Source organism: Mus musculus, chromosome X, assembly GCF_000001635.26.
Source record: "Mus musculus strain C57BL/6J chromosome X, GRCm38.p6 C57BL/6J".
In the NCBI taxonomy this organism is placed as follows: Eukaryota; Metazoa; Chordata; class Mammalia; order Rodentia; family Muridae; genus Mus; species Mus musculus.
The window spans coordinates 50115926-50125756 of record NC_000086.7 but is presented as its reverse complement, the minus strand read 5'-3'; the positions used below and the strand labels follow the sequence as shown (position 1 = coordinate 50125756).

The following is a 9831-nucleotide window of genomic DNA, read 5'->3' as shown; positions in this document are numbered from 1 at the left end:
AAAAAAGACAAGGAGGGGCACTTTATATTCACCAAAGTTAAAATCTATCAAGATGAACTCTCAATTCTGAACATCTATGTTCCAAACACAAGGGCATCCACATTCATTAAAGAAGTTCAAAAGCAAAGCTCAAAGCCCACATTGCACAGCAAACAAAAATAGTGGAAGATTTCATCACCCCACTCTCATCAATGGACAGATCCTCGAAACAGAAACTAAACAGAGACACATTGAAACTATCAGAAGTTATGAAAGTAATGGATTTAACAGATATCTATAGAACAGTTTATCTTGAAACAAAAGGATATACCTTCTTCTCAGAACCTCATGGTACCTCTTTCCTAGTTGCCCCTCTGAAAACACTTTATCCCCTCCCATCTCCCCCTGCTCCTCAATCCACCCACTCCAGCTTCCTGGCCCTGGCATTCCCCTATAATAGGGCATAGAACCTTCACAGGACCGAGGACCTCTCCTTCCATCCTTGGCTACATATGCAGCTAGAGCCATGAGTCACACCATGTTATTTCTTCAGGGAGCTCTGGAGTTACTGGCTAGTTCATATTGTTGTTCCTCCTAGGGGCTGCAAACCCCTTCACTTCCTTGGGTACTCTTTTTAGTTCCTTCATTGGCACCCTGTGCTCTGCCCAATGGATGGCTGTGAGCATCCACTTCTGTATTTGTCAGGCACTGGCAAAGCCTCTCAGGAGACAGCTATATCAGGCTACTCTCAGCATGCTCTTATTGGCATCTGCAATAGGTCTGGGGTTGGTGGTTGTGGGATGGATCCCCAGATGGGGTAGTCTCTGGATGGTCCTTCCTTCAGTGTCTGCTCCAAACTTTGTCTCTGTAACTCCTTCCATGGATATTTTGTTCTCCTTTTTAAGGAGGGACGAAGTATCCACACTTTTGTCTTCCTTCTTCTTGAGTTTCATTTGTTTTGCAAATTGTGTCTTGGGTATTTTGTTCAGGTATTCTGTTATTTTACTAGTATGCTATTTCATTTTTTTTTAATGTAGCCACTCAGTGCTGTGAACTTCCATCTTAGAATCACCGTCATTTTGACCCATGGTTTTAGTGATATTGTGTGGTTTTGTTTGTTTGTTTGTTTATGTCTTTGTTTTTGTTCTTTTTTTTTATTCAATTCTTTTTAAAAATTCTTTCCTAATTTATGTTGTTTCATTTTTTTATTCAGTAGTGAGCTTTCCGGCTTCCATAAATTTGTAGACTTTATGTTGTGAATGATATCTAGCCTTAATCCATAATTGTCAGATAGAATGCAGGGTGTTATTTAAAAAAAAAAAAAACAGGGTTCTTAGAAACAGGAGGTATGGTGGGAGAAGGGGTTCCTACAAATATGTTGAAGTAGATAAGAAATAATTTAGAGAGTTAGGGATGAAATGGTTAGAGAGACCTGAGATGTCTACCAAGTGTTAGAGCCTCCAGTGAACCGAGTTCAGGTGGGAGGAGCAGTAAGCAAGCCCACTGCTACAGGGCTTGGTTGAGACTGGGAAGACTGTAATGGAAGGTATGAAGGAGAATGAAAACAGCCTATCTGAATCCAAGCCCATTACTCAGGTTCCCAGAAAGAAATTGTTTCTATTGTTTCTAGTAATCTTGGGCTTTCAAAAGGGAATGAGTATTGGCTAGAAGTCCTGTTGGAGAGAGTCCACAGGTAGGAAATCTATGTGTCCTCCTAAGTTCCATGGAATCATCAGAGAGTAGGTGAAGGGTTGGAGTAGAGGCACTGACAAGCACTTTGCTATAAGGCATGAGTGAGACTGAGAAAAAAATCCTGTAGGATGAAATAAAGGAGAGTGAAAGCCGCCTACTTGGGCCCCAGCCCAGTGTGACTACTGGATGTTCCAAGTAGAAAGTGTTTCTAGGAATCAGTGACTGACACAAAAGAATGGGAATGGGTTAGGTAGTGATGAGAAAGTCATAGGAAAGAGGAAAGCTGGGTTAACATCCAGGTTCTTCTGAGACAGCAGAGAATAGAAACCTAATTATCTCTCTCTGTCTCTGTCTATCATCTATCTATCTATCTATCTATCTATCTATCTATCTATCTATCTATCTACCTACCTACCTATCTATAGCTAAATTTTGAGCCTGGAAATGATATTGTCACATTTGCAGGCATTTATAAATATGATTCTTGCCACTCTTTGAAAAAAATATTATTCAAGCTAATTCTTATGTTAGAGCAGATGAGAGTTGGTGGTAAATTAGCACATGTTGATAGTTTTAAAATAGATATAGAAGGAAGGGCCAAGAGGACTTGGAGATTGATGTGCAGCATAAGGAGACACTAAGAATGGCCTAGGACCACATTTTATGACATGAGTGTAAACTAGGTGATGAGAAATACCCATAACAAAATAAGGACAATTCAAAACTTTCTGTGATTCAAGGGTCAGATTGCATTTTAATGGTAAAGGGAAGTACATCTTATTTAAGGAGAGTGTTCAGAACAAGTTTCAGGTTGAGCCCAACTCCTCCACTTGACAAATGGAGAAATTAACACAATGATGACCACATCTCTCTTTCTAGGGATGTATGTCTCCTCATTGTAGCTAATGGCAGATCTCCAATCCACTGTGTTATACAGTCATTGTGAATAAACCACATCTTCACATGCCAGTGGCTTCCTAGTAGCAATCACAGCAATCACTGAATTTCTGCCTGGCTTTGCAGGTGTGATGTCATAGTCATCCTCCTTCCTACCTGTGAATCACACGCCACCCTTGTCAGCTCAGACACTACTGTCTGTGTGATTCTGCGTCTACTTCTCAGCATGTTCACCTTGTCTCTGCTCATCCCCTTCACCCTCATTTCCTGCTGCCACATTGTGGTTGCTATATGCTGAGGACCTGCCGTACGGAGGTCATGTTCAAAGCTTTCTCTATCTATTAAACCCACCTACATCTTGTCAACCAGTCATGTGGACTAGAAACTTCAGTAAAAGGAATCTAAGAAAAGAACATTTCTCAATGTTATGGATTAAGTACTCTCATGTTAAACCGCCCAACTTATACCCTAAAAGATAAACATATAAAAATGTTCTGAGAAAAAAATAAGAGAAACCTAAAAATATTTTAGTATCTTAAGGTTTATATAACCAAGTTTGTTATTAACTTACAAAGTAACAAAGTGGAAATAATAAATTATATTTCAGAAAGGAAACTTAAATATGTCATTTCAAATGTCAGTAATATGCAAAATAGAACATTGTTCCATCCTTCCTTAAAAGCATGTTAAATTTTTACAACACCATTTATTTAAGTAACAAATTACAAGAAACAATTTTAAGAGGTTTTTAATGAAATAATTATAGGACATTTTGATCATGAGTTTGATTTTATTTTACTAAATGGGAAATGTTCTAGTGTTCCAAAATTCCCTTTTCTAAGCAATAAAAAGGAAAATTGCATAAGGAACAATTGCTATTTCACTGTTTTCTATGCGAGATACTATGACTCATGTTTAAAGCGTTAGATGTTATTGACAAAAAACCCATATAATGTGTGACTTTTTAATTGGAAGGTATTCTGCTGAAGCAAGGAGCCCTCCAAAATTGTGGATAGATGAGAGCTGAATTTCATGTCCCTCAGGACTTGTCTTTTAAAGTATATACTTATAATACATCATTTTAAAACTTATTGCTTCTTTGTAGGTTTCATATCATGTATCCCAGACCTGCTCATGACCCTGTCCCCTCATATCTATCCTTCACCCTTGCAACTCTTCCCCTAGATTAAAAACACAGAAGCAACTTCCACCACTACCAACAACAAAACAAAGCATAGAAAACATTACATTGTGGAAACTGTCAGATTGTACCCTACAGTATATCACTCTGTCCAGACATCTTCACTTACAAATATTTATTGCAATGAGTCTGGTTCAAGATATTTGGCTTCCGTGACACCAACAATATTGGATCTTTATCAGGACCTCTTCTAGTTATCCTGTTGTTGACCTATATCATGGAGATCCTGGGCTAGAAAGAGAATTGGAGCAATTTGAACATTCTCAAGAGATATGGAACTGGAGACCCAGGGTGGGAGGAAGAGTCTGTTGTCAGTGCCCATCCCTGACACCTGGAGCCATAGTAAGGTGCCAGCCTAAGCTGCTACTGAGGACCATGTCTGAGTCCATGGCTACTCAGTGGCAGGGGTCGGTGTCAAGGCCTGTAGCCTATTACCACTAGAGAATTTGGGGATGTCCTTGGTTGGGGCAACTGCTTGGGACTACCTGTATGTCCAAGGGCTGTGTACAACTGCCTCTGCTCCTCACTGAAGGCAGGGCTTCTTGAGAGCTTCTCACCTATGACAGTACTTTAGCAAGCAGGCTATTTTCCTCATTCAAGCTGCAAAGTGGAGCTGGTTCTGATGGTGGGGATGTTCTGTGAACCAATCATAGGGCATGAGTGTAGGAGAGCTGACCACACTACTCATCAGTTATGGGATGGCACGGATACAGAGGGGAAGCTCCTTCCCACCCCAGAGCCTCACCACCTCTGGCAGTTAGGAAAGCTGCCCACAGGATCATGAGCTCAGGAGAGCTAGTCCTGGAGCAGTGCTGGAGAGCTCACCCTGGTGGTGCAGATAAGGGAGAGCCAGTGGGATGACCAGTTCAGCTACCACCCAGATCCAGGGATCTGATTTGACCCACCTCAAAAATCTATATCACCTATACACAGTTGAAATTTGTGAAAAGGTAGCCTTCCAAAGCTTCAGGACTTCCATGGTACCAGGTGTGACATGTTGGCAAGCAAGTGTCCCTGGCCTACCTGTACAGTCCACTGGATGGAATTTCTATGAACAGCATCACAGTCTACAGGTCTCTGTCTTCCTCCCCCTGTGCTGCCTGCCTGGATTTGCTTTGCTTTGATCTGATTTTTACGAGTCCTAGGCATAAAACAGTTTTGTCCACTAAGACAGGCATCAAGCAAGGATGAACAAAGGACTGCCAATTGCTCTGACCCTTACTGATCTAAGAAAAATATCACCATCAAGGTGTCTGTTTGTCCATTGCAAGGGAGCAATTATACATTATTATGGTGCTTGAGGAGGTCAGACAACAACTTGCAGTAGTCAGTTCTCTCCTTCTACCATGAAATTTGAAGATTAAATTCAGGTTATTTATTATACTCAGCAGCAGGATTCTCTACCTACAAGCTGTCTTATCAATCCTGGATTCTATGTCTTCATCAGAAGACGAGACAGTATTTTCCCAGTCACTGCACACTACTACCAACTTCTAAAGTTCTCTAAAAGTATGAGAAAATATAGCTCAGGAAGAATGTCTTCAAAAAATAGCAAATTTAGTATGCAGTTAGAGTATAGAAAGTGTATTATTCATTCTTCTAAATAGCTTAAAGGAACAAAGAAAATAGAAAATTATTTACAGCCACTCACTGAGGCTTCCAAATGTTTTAAAGTCATATAGGCATATATTTGAATGTCTCTCCAATAACTGTATTAATGATTAAGTTTAAGCTTCAAACTCCTTACTATAAAATAGGAATTATAAAAATGCCTACATCACAATTTTTATTGAAACTTAAGTGAAGTAATATGTGTGAAATTGTGATCATGATTTCTGACACATTGTACTCATGACAAATATATGAGCCAAAACAGAACACGATCATCAATTTACTTTTTACTATCCATAGTTTTGTATAAGTGGTTATTTGCCTGTGTGTGTAGCAACAATGAATGTATTATTTAAATTTTATGATAGCATAACCCACTGAAAATTTTTCTTCTTATTTTTTAAATTTTTCTTATTCTAGACAAAGTTGACATTGTAGGTGTATACCTCAATGGTATCAATTTTTTGGCATACATGAAGTACTAGACTTAAATTTCAACACCACAAAATGAAAATCATGAAATGAAGTGAAAGCAAGTGAGTTTCAATATGTTCATCCTATAAATTAATTTGGATTTGGGGAGGGGCAATATTTTTCTTTTACTTTTAAAATTTACTGTTTGAGATTTTTATACATTAATATACTGTTTTTCGATCAAAGCCTTCTCCACTCACTTCCCTCCAACACCTTTTATAATCCTCATTACTTTTTCCTGCCAACTTCATGGGCTCTTTCTGAATCCATTGTCCCTACTTAGTGTTTCCACTATGTATATAGGAATAGAATCACCTGTCTAGTGGAGCATGAGCAACCTACAATATGGCCTCATTCCTGAAGAAATATGGCTGTCCTTCCCTGAAAAGCCAGTATCTACCATTAATTTCTCCAAAAGGGATTTTAAGACTCTCACTCCATCCATCAAGGAATTATGTCTGGCTTGATCTTATGTGGGAATCTTGTACACACAGTCATCAGTGCAAGTTCATGTCTGTAACAGTCCTGCTAGTATCACAAACAATGTTTCTCTACAAATATCTAATACCTCTGCTCCTACAATCCTCCTTTCCTCTCTTTCACAATGACTTCTGAAGCCCATAGTTTCTTCTCTCTGCATGCAGACCAGTTGTCTGTCTCTATATTAATGGCCATCTACTGTGAAAAGAAACGTCTTTACTGAGGGATAAGAAATATAATAATTTGGTGATGCTCACAGGTTTTAAAATTTAAATTGGTCATGGTGTTTGAAGTTAAGTCTAAATGACAATGAATAGCTACACAGACTAAGAACTACATTGGTCATCTTTATTCAAACTTTAAGGTGGTTGAAGTTAAATAAAAACAAACAAATCAAAACCGAATGCTATATTAGTAACATATGACTGACTAATACTCCATTTTGTTTCAACTTGGATTAATTCCACCATTGCTTCAAGGTACAACCTAGCAGACAGAAGCCCATTTTGTGTCCTAAGTATTTCTGGACTAAATACTTTATTGATCAATAAAAGTATTTATTAATCATAATAAACTCACAAGAGACTCTTGTAAGTACACATGGATCAGAGAAACCCATGGAAACTCTGATTTTAAAAATGCTGCATAAAGAAAATCTATTCTGTTGCGTAAATTTTGTTGTAGTGTGGCCAATATACAAAGTGAATGGATTCTTGCATAAATTTAATTTCTGGTGTTTTCAAATCCTTCTTATTTAACTAAAAGCACTTCAGAACATAGAGGAGATGTAACATTAACTAACCAACAGGACACAGCAAGCAGACAAACTCAAATACCGTAGATGAAGGTGGGGACCAATGTGATTTTGAAATGAAACAGGGAGAGGAATAAAACTGCCAGCCTAATACTTATTGGAGTTTGATCATTTTCATTAGGCTCCAAAAGGAGGTTGAGAGGAACAAGCAATGAGATGTGCCTTTCACTGACAGGGAGAAATTTATTGGGGAGTTGCAGGGACCTTTTTAAGCTGTGAAAGAAAATTAGACAGGTAAACTAATATCTTTCCTTTTGATTACATCTGGGAGACATTAAGCAGGATTCTCTTTAGAGTGAGACACATGTTACATCTTGAAGCAGAGAGAAAGCTGTGGGGGAGGTTTTTGACATGAAGCAGAGACTCTCAGTGAACAAAATTGCTAAGAGAATATTTTGAAAATCCACCTTATCAGATAGAGATATGTGTGATAGCAATATTTACATTCAATGTTTTCAAATATTTCCTATATTACTAAATGACTATGTTTGCTGGGTCCTCACTAGGCAATCATTATGAACTCCCTTTTGCTGAGGAAACTTTTTTAAATGTCATGTCTGTGTAAAACACTTTATAACTTACAGCTGATAACAGGCAACACTACCTTTCTGCATACTATCTCATCATAGGGTGGGCTCAAATCATCAGGAAACCTTAGAAGCTTGACCTGACCTATTAAAATCAATGACATAATGAACAAGCCTCATACGGTGCACTGGAAACAGCTTAGTGAAGGAAAGGCATGTTAGACCCATAACTACAACATTTTTCAAATTTTAAAGATTATAACATAATTACATCATTGTCCCTTTCCTTTCCTTCCATCAAGCATTTCCAAATACCTCTCCTTGCTCTTTCAAATTTGTGGCACTTTTTTCATTAATTGTTGTTGTTGTTGGTGGTGGTGGTATTGTTGTTGTTGATATTGTTGGTGGTAGTAGTATTTTTGGTGGTGGTGTGTGTGTTAGTGAATACCTAATAAGGCCTGTCCAGTCCATATAGTGGTACTTGTGTATATGTTTTTGGCATGGACTGTTGAGAACTAGATAATCAGTTAGTGTGTTCTTCCCCAGGACAGACTGTCTCCTGTTCTCAGTATTTCTTAGTTCCCTGTAGTTCCTTCTCTATTTTTACTGGGCATTCCCTTGCACACATTAACATGTTTGTTGGTGGTGGTATCATTGCTAAGCTAATATTTAGGCAGCCATGTGGATGAGACATCTTAGACATGGACATAGCTTCTGCCATTTCTAGGAGTCTCACAGCAAAGTTCTGGTTTCTCTGGCTCTTCCAAGCTTTCCTCCCCATTTTCACAATGATTCCTGAGCTTTGTGTGTAGGACTTATATTGTAGACGTGTTAGTTAGAACTGGGTTTCTTGGCTCTGTATATTGTTTGGTTGTGGTATCCTGTAGTGGATTTCATCTAGTTTAAAGAGAAGTTTGTGTGATAAAAGGTGGAGACCACATTTCAGTGAGTATAAGGACAAACATTTAGAAAATAGTTAAGGAGTGTCCTGGTTTAGTACAGTAGTGGTTGTAGGTTCTTCTCCAAGATGCATTGCCTCACTTGCCCTGGGTAACAAGTGATTTCTGTCCTGTTGAGCAGGTTTTAAGTATTTGCAAAGGTAATGATTTCATTTTCTTCACGGCTGAATAGCATTCTGCAGTGTGCAAGTACCACATTTTCTTTAACTATTTGTCAGTTGAAAGACACGTAGGTTGTTTTTCTTCCTAGCCATTGTGAATAAATCAGCATTGAACATGGCTGAGCAACTGTCCATGTAGTATGATGTTGATAAATCATTTTAATACACACAGATGTTAAATATATTATTACATGTAAAAACAAAATACTTGAAAGAACATTTAAAGCACCCTTGAAGGAATAAAGAATAATGGGTGGATATTTTGGATAGGATTGCAAGATAAGTGTTCTCAAAGAAAAATTAGGTAACCTGAGTTTGAATATGTCACATTACATGCTAATAAAAGTTTTAAGTTTGAGGAAATGAGTAGAGTAGAATGAATGGAGAAGAATGAGACAAGTCCAAAAGAATAAAAGAACTGGGTATCTTTAAAGAGGAAGAAGATGAAGTGCCTCCGCTGCTTGCTCATTCATTCAACCATAACCACTAAGCATAAACACAAACTTATGTGCCTGTATTAGTAGACAAATACCCAGAGAAGATGAGGGAATCCACATGCATATCTATGGCTATGCCTATATCTATATATTCTATATCTATACATTTATATATATGTCATCATTATCTATATCTATGTCTATCTCGATTTCTTTATCTATACCTGTACACATACCCATACTCTGTTCCAGTTCCATATCCATATCTAGATCTTTATCTATACCCACACCCATTTCCATATCTACATCCATTTCCATATCCATATCTACATTTATTCTCTGTAGTGATGTGTAGGTATAGATAGTGGATTTTCTCACTTTATATAACTATTTATAGAGAGTTAGATATAGGTATAGATAGTGCACTGTTTTAGGCTTTTGAGAAATATAAAAGATTTTCTTTATACTCATGAAACTTATCAGGAGGGATATAAAGCATAAAATTAAGTCAAAAATTTAAGAAAGGATGTCAAAACTATAGCCAGAAAACGCTACACTTTTATTTTTATTTTTTAAATTTTGTATTAGGTATTTTATTT

The 9831-nt window shown here is 37.7% G+C and overlaps 1 non-coding gene across 1 annotated transcript; it reads right to left on the bottom strand.

Moving 5' to 3' along the window:
- Positions 1–4901: 4901 nt before the first annotated feature.
- On the bottom strand, positions 4902–5046 carry LOC115489234. Its single transcript, XR_003953195.1, has one exon. It is a non-coding gene; the product is annotated as a small nucleolar RNA SNORA48 (small nucleolar RNA).
- Positions 5047–9831: the final 4785 nt, after the last annotated feature.